Source organism: Pseudorca crassidens, chromosome 11, assembly GCF_039906515.1.
Source record: "Pseudorca crassidens isolate mPseCra1 chromosome 11, mPseCra1.hap1, whole genome shotgun sequence".
NCBI classification, from domain to species: Eukaryota; Metazoa; Chordata; class Mammalia; order Artiodactyla; family Delphinidae; genus Pseudorca; species Pseudorca crassidens.
In genome coordinates, this window is record NC_090306.1 from 71,910,582 (window position 1) to 71,923,998 (window position 13,417).

At 36.6% G+C, this 13,417-nt stretch overlaps 1 non-coding gene across 1 annotated transcript; it reads left to right on the forward strand.

Moving 5' to 3' along the window:
• Positions 1–1,270: 1,270 nt before the first annotated feature.
• LOC137203117 (U6 spliceosomal RNA) lies at positions 1,271–1,377 on the forward strand. The gene has a single exon (XR_010932946.1). It is a non-coding gene; the product is annotated as a U6 spliceosomal RNA (small nuclear RNA).
• Positions 1,378–13,417: the final 12,040 nt, after the last annotated feature.

Here is a 13,417-nt window from a genome sequence, read left to right on the forward strand (position 1 = left end):
TCTTCAGAAAGAAGAAATATTTTTTTACAATTTTACTGGTTAAAAAGACACAGCAAAAATATTTCAAGTTTTCCCTCCTGAGTGCTTGAGATGTTTTTAGCAAAAATTTTGATATCACATTGATGTCTCTGTCCCTTGGCAGCCAATAGTAATTGTTATGAGACTACTATTGGAATTTTTTCATGGTTTCTTGACATGCTGGCAACTTATAAAGTTCATGAGAGCAACATTATGCCTTATCTTTCTTTTGTTGCCCTGTGTACGTAAGTAAATTAATAACCTATAGTGAATCTCCAATAAATGATGAAGTCAGAAATCATCATGATAAGTAATAAAGAGCCTAAGGTCTACAATTAAATGTTCAAAATGGTGTTAATAAACTTCTTTTTATGAAAGTTCTGTCTGAACTTTTCCAGTCTCATAATTTTACTGACACTAGTGCTTCTCAACTATACTGCAGGAATGCGATAAAAGCTATTGGTGCCTCACCCTGTCCTCTTTACTAGTTTATTATCCGCTGTCTGCTGTGAGTACTGAAATGAATGGTTTATAATTGTGGCCTTCTCAGAAGAACTGCCCTTGGCTGGAGGAAACCAACCTGCCTGGAAACACCTGGGCAGTTTCCCCACCCCCTTCCCATTTACTGACTAATAAAATTATACAAAATTCTGTCCCTTAGTCTCAAGGTGTACAACTCTATGGGGTAATTCATTCTTTAGGAATATCCGCTACTCCCTGTCTGTACCACAGCAAAACTAGTTTGCATCCTTGCTCAGATTTTCCCCTCACCTACTTGACTTCCTTCATTCTCTTACAGGATTTTCCTGCAGAGCACTCACTCAGTACATCGTGCACGCCTGAATCTTTGTCTCAACCTCTACTTCTAGGATGTAAGAAGTGATCCCTAGGAAGCTGACTCTAGAATGGGATTGTGGAGTTGAAAATTTGGTGGCCAGCTGAAGTGAAGACCCCATCTCAGATGGTAGGTAGAAAATTGACAGTCACTGGTCTACTGTGAAACTGCAATTCTTAAAACTTTCACCTCTAGTGAATTTGACTTATCTGCGGTTGGAAAGGGGTGCACTGACATTTGATATCTGATCAATAAAATATCTCTGGTCTTTGAGAAATATGGCTATTATAGTAATGATAATAGTTGAGAAATCAGATAGCTGCTGGTAAGCAACACTGGTACTTTGAAAAGAAAAAGTGGCAGACTTGGGGTGATCAAACATCAATTCCAATAATTTAAATAAAAATGTGAGAGTCAGTGCTTGCTTCAGCAGTACTTACAATAAAATTGGAAAGATACAGAGAAGAATAGCATGGCCCCTGTGCAAGGATGACATGCAAATTCATGAAGCACTCCATATTAAAATAAAAATGTGAGTCAGAGGCTTCCTTAGTAACATCTGATAAAACAATCATTTCCTATAATGGGAGGGCTGATCATGTTAAGAGACTGGCATAGAAGTTTATTTAAAGAACAGAAAAATATAGAAGAAGGTTGAGTACTCATCTTGGCAAATCTCTTTCATGAAATTTGGATTACAGTTATGAAGGATCCTGAGACTTGGGATGGGAACATTAGGTAGATGAACTAGAATATCTTGAGGGCCCAAGTCCCTCTGAAATTTCTAGACCTAGAAAAGTAGCACTGTATTTTATCCTCTTGCTAAAGGATAAAATATAGCCCCTTGCTTTAGGACTATATGGAACCCTCAGATGTGCTTTCCCAGGCAGTTTTCCCCCCCACCGGAGGAAAAATACACAAGTTTTATTCATATGCGTGTGGGAGCATTCAGATGAAGAGGCTCACCGAACATCTCGAAATAGAAGTTTATATACCAACTTAACAGGGAAAGGGAAGGGGGAGAGAGGGCTTCTAGGGGAAGAACAAATGGACCTTTTTTAGGGAAGAAAAATGGATGGTATGAAAGTTTGTGATAATGTTCGTTTATGCAATTTCTCATCCAGTGAGAATGATTGGTCTTCTCCTGCGAGCGAAGCTTCCTGAAAGAGGGGATTTATGGCAGCTTCACTTCCAAAGTTTCTGCCTTTTAGTCAGATAAGGGAAGCTCTAAGCTTTCTATATCTGCTGTATCTCAAAAGTAAATAAAATAATGTTCATACTAACTCTGGGGGCTGAGTGGGTCCCTACAAAGGGAAATGGACTCTAAGTGAGGATCAAAACAATGTATGAGCTTTAGTGACATCTATGGTGACACTTCAGAGTCATTTAAAAAAATGTTCTGTTTCTTAGCTGTGCTCTGGGCAGGTGAGTCCCAGGCAATTTTTGTCTTCTTCAACATAGGCTCCCATAACCCCCCCTGCTTAACAGATCAAATCATAAGATAACCAACTGGAGAAGTGCTAGGCCTGCTAAGAGAGGAAAGGCTACATGACAAAGAGCTGCCATAAGTCACGTAGCAACAGGAAGTGGGAGGATATGACTGGGAGCAGATCCTGAGGGAGCTGAATCAAGGGGCACAGAATATAAAGGTGAAAAACAAAGAGTTTGCCAATATGGAAACTCTTTCATGACACAAAATTTAAACCTTGACTTCGGTCCTAGTAACCAATTCGAAAATGTTTCTGAGATGTCCCTTGGACACTTTGAAATAGATTGACCACACACAGTAAAGAAGATGCTAGAACTGCCATGGCAGATTGTGGAGAAAAATGGTCGTGCCTGAAGTGGGTATTGTAGAATGGATCTGTTATGAAAGATGATAAACTACGCCAGCTGTCTTTCCTCAGGAGGCCTGTGACTTGTCATTTAAAGATAAAAAGGAATGCACTGTGAGTGGGCAGCAGCACTGATAAAATGTTCAGCCATGTCTCTTCATTTTTAGACTAGGATTCTTGTTACAAGATGCTGTTATAGGACTGAAATCCCTAGTAACAATGAGGATGATTAATCTCTGAATAGCAGAAGACAAGTGCAAGCAAGGTGAGCATAGTTGCCATTAATAGGAGAGCAAGGTTGAAATGGTAGTCTGTGGAGCATGACCATGCATGGCTATATACAAAGATGTATGTGGAGATGACTAAGCAAATATGGTGGTTTAGGGGTAAGATATATATATATATTCCAAGGAGAGTCAAAACAGTTATATTAGGTTTCAAAAGAACAACATAACAATAGTATAATTAAGTCTAGACTCTTCACTGGTAACAACCTAGCAACAACTTAAAACAAAATAAGATAGTTTGAAACCAAGGAATAATAGACAAATCAATAATAAGCAAGTGCAAACAAAAAAAAATACTGTTAGCTAAGATTGAATTTAAGTGTAATCATAATAAAGAGGATACATAAAATATGATGCAAGTGTCTAATAAAATATACAATAAACCTTTATTTTTATGTACCATATAACATAGAAACTAATAAATTATGCAAAAATTATCCAAAAGAAAAAAGACCGTTATAACAATATAATTGTACTAAGAGACAAATTTTTCCAAATTGGAAAAATATAATAGACAGAAAAGTAAAATAAGTAAAATCATAGCAGAATTGGGAAATATGATAAAAATTATTGACTCTATCTAGTACTCGTTAATAAGTAAATAAAGAATATGCATTATTTTTGGTATGAACATGAAATATTTATCACCAAATATTTATCACCAAAATTATACATATTTAAAACAAGTGTCGTGGTGTTATCAGGTAACTATATTAACAGTTATCTGATAATGATCCGATAAAATTGAAAATAAATCATAAAAAGATCTTAACCATTTAGAAATGATGAAATTTATACCTATATAATCCTTGTATCCAAAAGCTGTATTTTAAAACTTTTAAGATTCAGAAAAACTGAATTCAAAAGTAAATGTATAGCCTTAATGAATTTGATAATAAATAATTAAATGAAGAAAAGGAGGAAGGAAGGAAGGAACTTCTTACTCAGCCTACAGAACATTTGAGAAAGAAATATAAAATAAACCAAAAAAATCAGAGGAAGAAATTAATATAGATTAATATAGTTAAAATGTAAAATTAATAAGTAGAAAATATGAGAAATAATTTTTTTAAATATCTACAGGATTTCTTTATTAAAAACAATTAGATTATTACTGTCCAGTAGAACTATTGATGATAGAAATTTATATATCTCTACTGTCTAAAAAGTAGCTACATGGGACACTTGAAATGTGGTCAGTGAAACTGAGGAACTAAATTTTCAATTTTATTTAATTTTAATTAATATAAATTTAAATCTAAAGGACAGGTGACTAGTTGTTATAATGTTCAACAGCACAAATTTAGTTGAATAATTTTTCACAAGGATAATTCAAGGAAAAAGATAAAACTTTAAAATATTTTTTATGGATTAAAAAATCTATAAATAAAGTCAATGTACAAATAATAGATTTGATTTGGAAAAAAATATATTTGATGAAAAATAAAGACAAAGGATAATATCTATAGTATATAAGGAGCTTTTACAAATTGGCCAGAAAGGAATAAACAACCATACAGGAAAAAAATAGATATGAAGAAACAATTTACAAAGAATAAATAAATAAGGCCAACTGTGACACTCAGAATTCTAAGGTGGCCTCCATAATTCCCCAGCATCCATTCCCTTGAGTATAGGTGGAAGTGTGACTTTTTTCTAGCAAATAGAATATGGCAAATGTAAAGGGATTTTTTTCACTTGAGTTAAGGTTCTTAAATGGTTAACTTTGAGTTAATGATGTAAAAGATTGTCCTGCCTGGATCTGACCTAACTTTGAAGCAGTAGAGACTAACTCTCTTCACTGCTGGTCTTGAAGAAAAAAGCTGCCATGAGGAAGTGAATTCTACCAACACCTAGAGGCTGCTTGAAAACAGACCCTTCCTTAGTCAAGCCTCCAGATGAGATTGCAGCCTTGCCAACACCTAGATTTCAGCCTTATAAGGTTCTAAGCAGAGAATCCTTCTGAGCCATGCCTGAAATTCTGAATTCTTTTGAGCCATGCCTGAACTTCTGAGTGAGATGGGTATTGTTTTCAGCTGCAAAGCTCCTGGTACTCTGTTATTCTGCAATAGAAAACTGATACATGAACAAACAGAAAGATGCTGAAAATAAGTAGTGAGAAAAATGAAAACTAGAGAAACAATGAATTATTTCTATTGTGATGGTTTCAAGACTGAAAATTCTTTGAAATTCTTCCCAAAGGTGGAGTCCAATTCTCCATGATATAAGCTAGCCTTAGTGACTGACTTCTAATGAATATAATGAGGTAGAAGTGATATTAATGACTCTCCTGTGCTGAGAGTTCTCCCCTGGAATGCTTGCCCTGGAGCTGAGCCACCATACTATGAAGAAGCCAAAGAGCTCTTGGAAAAGCCACATGTACGTATTCTGGCTACTAACCCCAGCTGAAATCTTAGCCAACAACTATCGTCAACTTTGCCAGATCGTGAGTGAGCAAGGTTTTGGATGATTCCCTGCACAGCCTTTAAGCAAGCCCAACTGAAGCTGAATGAGGCAGAGAAGAACAAATTCTATCAAATCAACCCACACTGCATATTCCGCAGAAGACGTTGTCAACATTTTAAGCCACTAATTTGGGGTGGTTTGTTACAAAACAATAACAGAACATCTTTGTACTCATCTGACAGGTGAAAGTTTAAAAGAACAATAATACCTATGGCCGGTAGGGATGTTGGGAAAAAGCTAACTGTGGGGCAACAGGCAGAATTGTTCGAAAATGATTCTGAGTGCTCACTCTAATGAATGGTGAGGCAATGCCTGCACCCAAACCCTGCTTCCCACGGGCTTAAAGATTTCCAGGTGCTGGGCAGCTGGTTTTCCCAAACAAGCATAAACATCTGAAAAGGAAAATTGACCTTGCCCGGCAAAAACTAGAAAATATATTCCTCCATTTACAAGGTTGCAACAGTGAATTGTATCCCTCTCTTGGAACATTTATAGACTGTGTGTGTATTCAGCAAGCTGCTGTGGTCCTGGCAGGAGTCTGTATAGGAAATAATGAGGATGGAGGATCCGTGCCTTCTTCTCCTATTGGACTCTGGTTTAGAAGTTTTCTGAAGTGTTCCTATGTGATATTGTAGAAAATGTCCTGAAGTCTAGAGCAGGGCTAGTAGCAAACATAAAGGGGCCCACCTGTATGATACGGAGTGACAATAAAAGGTTTTCACCTTGCACAATATTTACTCAAATGTTGCTGGTGATTGTTTAAAGCAGAGGTTCAACATTTAATAGAAAACAAACAAATGTAAATAGAAAACAAATATAAATACAATGAAAAACAAAAAAAGAATTAATATAATTTTAATATCTATTGATAAAAGAATAGTTGAATACATTATTGTATATCAAGAACATGGAAAATAAGAACTCCCATATATAAACATATGCATATAAATTGATTATATATCATATATATGCTTTTGGTGAAAATGAGAAATATGAAGAACTCTCTACTAGGTTGTTCATATGAAGAGGGTAGGTTCAGAGAAAAGGAAAATAAAAGTTGATTATTTTTAAAAAAATAAAAAGACATCAGAGTCACTGTGTGTCAAACTAAATAGGCATCAGTAATTTTAGCAGGCCAGAGTTTATTACCTGGAGGATATGTCACATCATGGGATTTTCAGCCTTTCCTTAGGTACTTCACAATTCCATAGCTCAAGATGGAAATAGTCACATTTTACTCATTCTATCTTTTTTATTTCGGACAAAAACTTTCGATTTTTGATGTTCAAACCAATCAGTAGAATAAAAGGCTGAATAATAGCATATTTTCTTCTAAGTCCAGGAGTCTGCATTATTCTATAACAGACGCTATTTCAGAAAAGCAATGTCCTGATCAAACAATTGCTTGGTACTACAGTTTCAAGCCCCCTGGGAAGCTGCTGGAAAGAGAGAGGAATATATTTTATCACAATTTTTGCATCTTCCTTGCATCCCAAGTGCAAGTAGAGTAAGTAAATCCCGTGAATGGTATGAAAGGAGAGAACAAATGGGGGGAGAGCTGGATGGTTGAGAGCAAGGCTTTGAAACCCTGCTACTGGATTCCCAACTCTGCTCCACCATTTATTAGCTCTGTAAATTTAGGCCATTCTTTGTAAAATAGAGGTAATAATAGTACCTATTTCATAGTATTTCATAGTATTGTAATGAGGTTTAAATGTGTTAATGCCTTTAGTGTTCTTAGAAGTGAACTTGGCATGCTGTAAGAGCTCAACGGATGTCAGCTGATATTATTATAATTATCATTCTTGACAACTGAGCAGTCTAGTTCCAAAAGCAGCAAATAACTAATTCCTGTTATTTCTAAATGGCTAAGGTGTTTTATTCCACCAGTAATGACATTGTAGCAAATGCTGTAGATGCCCCGTCCATATCCCCTGGACCTCACCACTTGTATGCACTCCAGCACCCTCCTGTTACTTGACGTCAAGCAGACTTGAAGAACTAGAGAACTAAACTCCCACCCCAAGAACAGCTCTCAACCAATGACCTGACAGGAGTTGGTGTCTAAATACTCTAGCGCCCTTTCCCCTCAGAGAAGTAATTTTGAGACATATATTTTACCCCTTCACTAGAGCTCTTATGCTTTGATTAAGGTGCATCACATAGGTTTATTGGCTGTCATCCTTTCACTATCTCATGGTCCCCCGCCCTACCAGGAATGCAGTGGAATCCTTGTTTCAGGGTTGGCTCCTGGAGGAGCTGAAACTGAAACAGACTTCTAGTTCAGAAACACAGTAACATATACTGGACTTTTGAAATATAGAAAATATATTCAGAAATCCCTCAACTGATAAATAGCATTACTTTTGCCTTATGAAGTGCTATAAAATATAACTGAAAAAATAATTAAATGAATAATGGTTAAGAGCACAGATTCCAGTGTCATTCTGCTCCAACTCTCACTCCACCTTGGCAATGTCACTTAATCTCTCTGTAACTAAATGTCTTCATCTATAAAATGAATATTACAATATTACCAACCATATAGGGTTGTTATGAAGAACTTATATAATATGCAAAGCACTTAGAATGTGATCACTGTTATTATTAATAAAACTGAGTTGGGCTTCCCTGGTGGCGCAGTGGTTGGGAGTCCGCCTGCCGATGCAGGGGACGCGGGTTCGTGCCCCAGTCCAGGAGGATCCCACGTGCTGTGGGGCGGCTGGGCCCGTGAGCCATGGCCGCTGAGACTGCACGTCCGGAGCCTGTGCTCCGCAACGGGAGAGGCCACAGCAGTGACAGGCCCGCGTACCGTAAAAAAAAAAAAAAAAAAAACTGAGTTGATATGCAGAAGCTAGATTGCCATAGTACAAAGTAAAATATTGATCTAAGTCTCTCTCTCTGTCTCTCTGTCTCTCTGTCTCTCTCTCTCTCTCTCTCTCTCTCTCTCTCTCCCTCTCTCCCCACTCCCCTCTCAGTCTAATGCCTTCAATGCCATCCTACTCCCTGGAATACAGCTGACCTCTCTGCTGATCCCCAGCCCACTCCTGGCACTGTGGCCTGCCCCAGCCACTGACAACCAAAAGCAATTTTGGCACAAATGTTGTCCCGCAATCTCCTTCATAATCATCGCTCTTGTTTCCAAACCCAACCCTAAAATGTGATTGAAAATTGGGCTTGGACATTCTGACAGGTGTGAAATGATATCTCACCGTGTTTTTGATTTGCATTTCCCTGATGACTAGTGATGTTGAGCACCTTTTCACATGCCTGTTGGCTATCTGTATGCTTTCTTTGGAAAAATGCCTGTTCAGGTCCTCTGCCCAGTTTTAATCTTTTTTTTTATACTGAGTCGTATAAGTTCTCTATATATTTTGGATATTAACCCCTTATCAGACATATCATTTGCAAATATCTTCTCCCATTCAGTTGATGGACTTTTTGTCTTGTTGATGGCTTCCTTTGCTATGCAAAAGCATGAAACCATAAAACTCCTAGAAGAGAAAAAGAGAACATAGGCGTAACACTCTTTGACATAAATCATAGCAATATTTTCTTGGATCAGTCTCCCAGGCAAAAGAAATAAAGAAATAAAAGCAAAAATAAACATACGGGACCAAATTAAAAGTTTTTGCTTTTATACATATATGTATATATATATAATGGAGTATTATTATTATATTTACTATATATAATATATATATATGTGCTGGAATATTAGTCATAAAAAAGAATGAAATATTGCCATTTACAGCAACATGGATGGACCTAGAGAATATTATGCTTAGTGAAATAAGTCAGAGTAAGACAGATACTATATGATATCACTTATATGTGGAATTTTAAAAATAATATAAAGGAATGCATATACAAAACAGAAACAGACTCACAGACATAGGAAACAAACCTGTGGTTGCCAAAGGGGAGAGGGTGTGGGGAGGGACAAATTCTGGGTATGGGATTAGCAGATATAAACTACTATAGATAAACAACAAGGATTTACTGTATAGCACAGGGAATTATACCCAATACCTTGTAATAACCTATAATGCAGCAGAATGTGCAAAAAATACTGAATCACTATGCAGTACACCTGAAACTAACACAATATTGTAAATCAACTATTCTTCAGTTTAAAAAAGCTTTTAAGTTTGAAAAGGTCCCTTTTGTTTATTTTTGCCCTTGTTTCCCTTGCCTGAGGAGACAGATCCAAAAAAATATTGCTAAGACCTAAACTACTAGGTTTAAAACAACAAAGATACAAAGATATAATGTTCAGCACAGGAAATATAGCCAGTGTTTCATGATTACTTTATATGCAACATAATCCATAAAATATCAAATTGTTGTACAACTGAAACTAATATAATACTGTACGTCAACTATACTTCAATTTTTAAAAATTGGGCTTGAAAAAATTTCCAAATTGGTACCCATCATAAATTCTATGTATAAAACTATGAACACAAATTCCAAGTATTGAAGACCTAGTGTATATCTTCATAGTCATTAAGTAAGTTTCTAACCAAATTATTTTACCCTAAATTAAATATTCTTCTCATTTGAACTTGAGAAAGCATCCAATGTCAGTAATGACAAGTTATATTAACTAAAATTGAGGCTGAGTGATAGGTCTCTATGCCCTGTCCAGCTGGTGCTGTCTCCTGCAGATGCTCCTATGGAGGCTGGGTAACCTCTGGAAGCTGACTTTTTCTGCTACAGTCTTTGCAGTTCTTTTATTTGCATCCAGATCTTAACCCAGCTCTCCTCAGTGTCAGAGCCATCCATTTTCACTTACCTTCCCTCTGGCCTAGCTGAGAAATGGTCTTTCTTCATCATGCATTCTTCCAAATTTCTGTCTTCTGCCCTGAGTTCTTGCCTTCCTCTCCTGAAGTCCAGACTTTTACAATATAATTACCTGTTCCTACTTTTCTGCAATAATGACCTTCATCTCAGGAAATGGATACCAAATGCCTAGTTGTTTCCCGATTTGGGGGTCACAGGAGACAGAGCAGTGTGGCTTATGTACATTTGTAATTGAAAAGTTATATTCCATCAAAGTTAGTTAAGGATTGTGTACACAGTCATCATTTGTTAATCTGTTTTGTTAACTATGATAAACTGCTTAAGGTCAGAAGCTGTCTCAAACACCTTTGGATACTTAAGCCTTAGCATGTTGCCTGATATATTAGAAGACCTCGGTGTATGTTGGCTCTTTGTTGGTGGCTGAATAAATTTATGAGATGCCAAAATGGGAAGACACAGAGAGATGCATGTTAGGTGGGTGGTATGTGAAATTTGATCACAGACCTAGGGTGGACCACATACCTTTATACTCAGAGGAAATTCCATTTTAGCTGGTTAGCATCAATACAGAACAAAAGGCAGCTCGCTTAGACCATAGCAAACTAGAGCTGTTTTACCCAAAAGGGAAAGATAATGACCATTCCTATGCCAATACACACACACCTAGAAAGAAAATCCCACTGAGAATAAAGTTTGATTTAAAAGGAGGGAAAAATAAGGCATTAGTTGAAATAGGTTATAATAAGGCAGTTTATTAAGGGCTTAATTATCCACACCCCCAGAGGAGGGTATGATATTATGGTGGAGGAAGAAATCATAAAACTTAGCATCAGGGATTCATCTTCTTAGATATTAAATAGGTAATTAATCTTAACTGCAAGAGGCAATTAAGCCTCACTCAGTAAGGTGAGGATTTTTAGGCTCACAGTCAAAGCAAATCTTCAAGCCAAAGCAGAAATAGAAAAGGCAGGAGAGCAAAATAAATGACACCTGTGAGTACTTTTCTTTTGCAAAGTACATTAATCTTTACATTGTTTCTGTATTAATCTGTATCGTTTTGAAGAAATTTAAGTTGTACTTGAGATAAAATTTTATTTTCTTTTATTTAGAAAAGTACTCTGAATTTTCTCTTATTTTGGTGATTTTTGTTTTTCTGCAGTTGCTATAGGCATAATACCGTAGATGCCAAGGGTGCACCTTTGAACATTCTACATGTAATAGAAATGTAATTTGGCAATAAATCTGTAGAAGTACAGGCTGGGGGAAGCATGATTCGTAGGATCCTTTATACATACCTTAAAATGTACGTAAATTCTAAGAGAAAGTTTTTATTAAAATAAAAAGAAGCATTAATTTTTGCCCTACATAAAATATTAAGTAAATAAATTTGAAAACATTTTAACTAATATTGTAACTTGAGGAGTAAGGAGGATAGCATGAATTTGCTAGAGTAGCCATTACAAAATGCAGCACTATTTAAATCTATTTAAACTATAGACTGGTCGGTTTAAACAACAAAAATGTATTTTCTCATGGATCTGGAGGCTGGAAGTCCAAGATCAAAGTGTCAGCAGGTTTGATTTCTCCTGAAGCCTGTCTGCTTGGCTTACAGATCTCCATTTTCTTGCTGGGTCCTCAGAGACTTCTCTCTGTACACACAGGCCCCTGGTGCCTCTCTGTAAATCCTAATCTCCCCTTCTTAGAAGGATACCAGTTAGGTTGGATTAAGACCCAGCCTAACAGCCTCATTTTAAAATAATTACCTTTTTAAAGTCCTATCTCTAAATACAGTCACATTCTGAGGTACTGGGGGTTAGAGCTTTAATAAATAAATTTTTGCAGAACACAGTTCCATTCATAATATATACATATAGCCCCCCCAAAAAGCATAAACCTTTGAGATAAAGAGAACTGAGTCAAAATTCCAGTTCTACTCTTGCTTCATGATTTGAAGCAAACTATTTAAATCCACTGAGGCTTGGATTCTTAAGCATATGTACTTGGATAAAAGTATTAACGTGGATGTTCTCCCTGACTTCTGCCAGCCCCACAGTAGGATCCTGTACTTGGATTTCAGCTCTCTTCTCACTAGGACACACCTACATACTCCTATCGCCCCAGGTGAGTCAGTCTTTGCGAGACCAATTTCTGGATTTCTTGTCTGTAAAATGGGAACTATAGAGTACTTCAGAGGTTGTGAAGATTAAACAATTGAATACAAGAAAACTTCATACAAAAATGCCTAGCCAAGGGAAAGCACTACATATAAAAGATAGGAATTACTATTATGGCTATTAAATACCAGAGATAATATATACAAAGTACATGTGCCAGAGCTTGGTGCACAGTAAGGTTACATTACAAAATAGTTACTTGTATTATTACTAGTGTTTACTACAAGGGTCTGTTTATAACTACTGCTACTATTATAGTCATTATTTTAATTACTGCTATTACTATTATCATCCACTGCTGTTAATATTTTTACTGAAATGACTGATCTTTCTAAAATTCTAAAATTCAAGTTGGAAAAATGTTACTCCCCTGATTTAAACGTTTTAGTGACTGCCAATTGCTTTTAGGACAAAGCACAGAGTCTTATATGGCTCATAATTTTCTGAAGACTCTAACCCCTCTGAGCCTCATCCCTAGCCATTTCCTACCTGCCACAATGTAGCCGCACAAATAATATTTCAGTTCCTTCCACAGCAACAAAAGCACTTACCATGGACCTGCCTACTGTGATAGAAGCACAGGGACTAGAGCTGTGGGGGAAACAAGATCCCTGTACTCAGGAAGCATGTATTCAGGAAGGAGGGGATTGTGGAGTCAAATAATAAGCAAGTAAACATATTAGCCAGTGAAACATGCTTTGAAGAAAGTCAAATACAAATACAAGAAAGAGACTGAATGGTGGACAGCTTGGGATGGATTGCATAGGAAAGATTTCGCTGAGGAAATGATATTTAAGGTGAGATATGAATGAGAAAAAGAAGTAAGGTGAACATTCCAGGCAGAGGGAAGACCACATGTAAAAGCTCTAAGATGAGAATGCACTTTGTGAATTCATTAAACTGACAAAAACATGGAGTGACTAGGGCCCACTGTGCACAGTTGAGAGAATCAAAAGATGAGATCTAGAGGTTGGGAGCAGCCAGATCCTTCAGGAG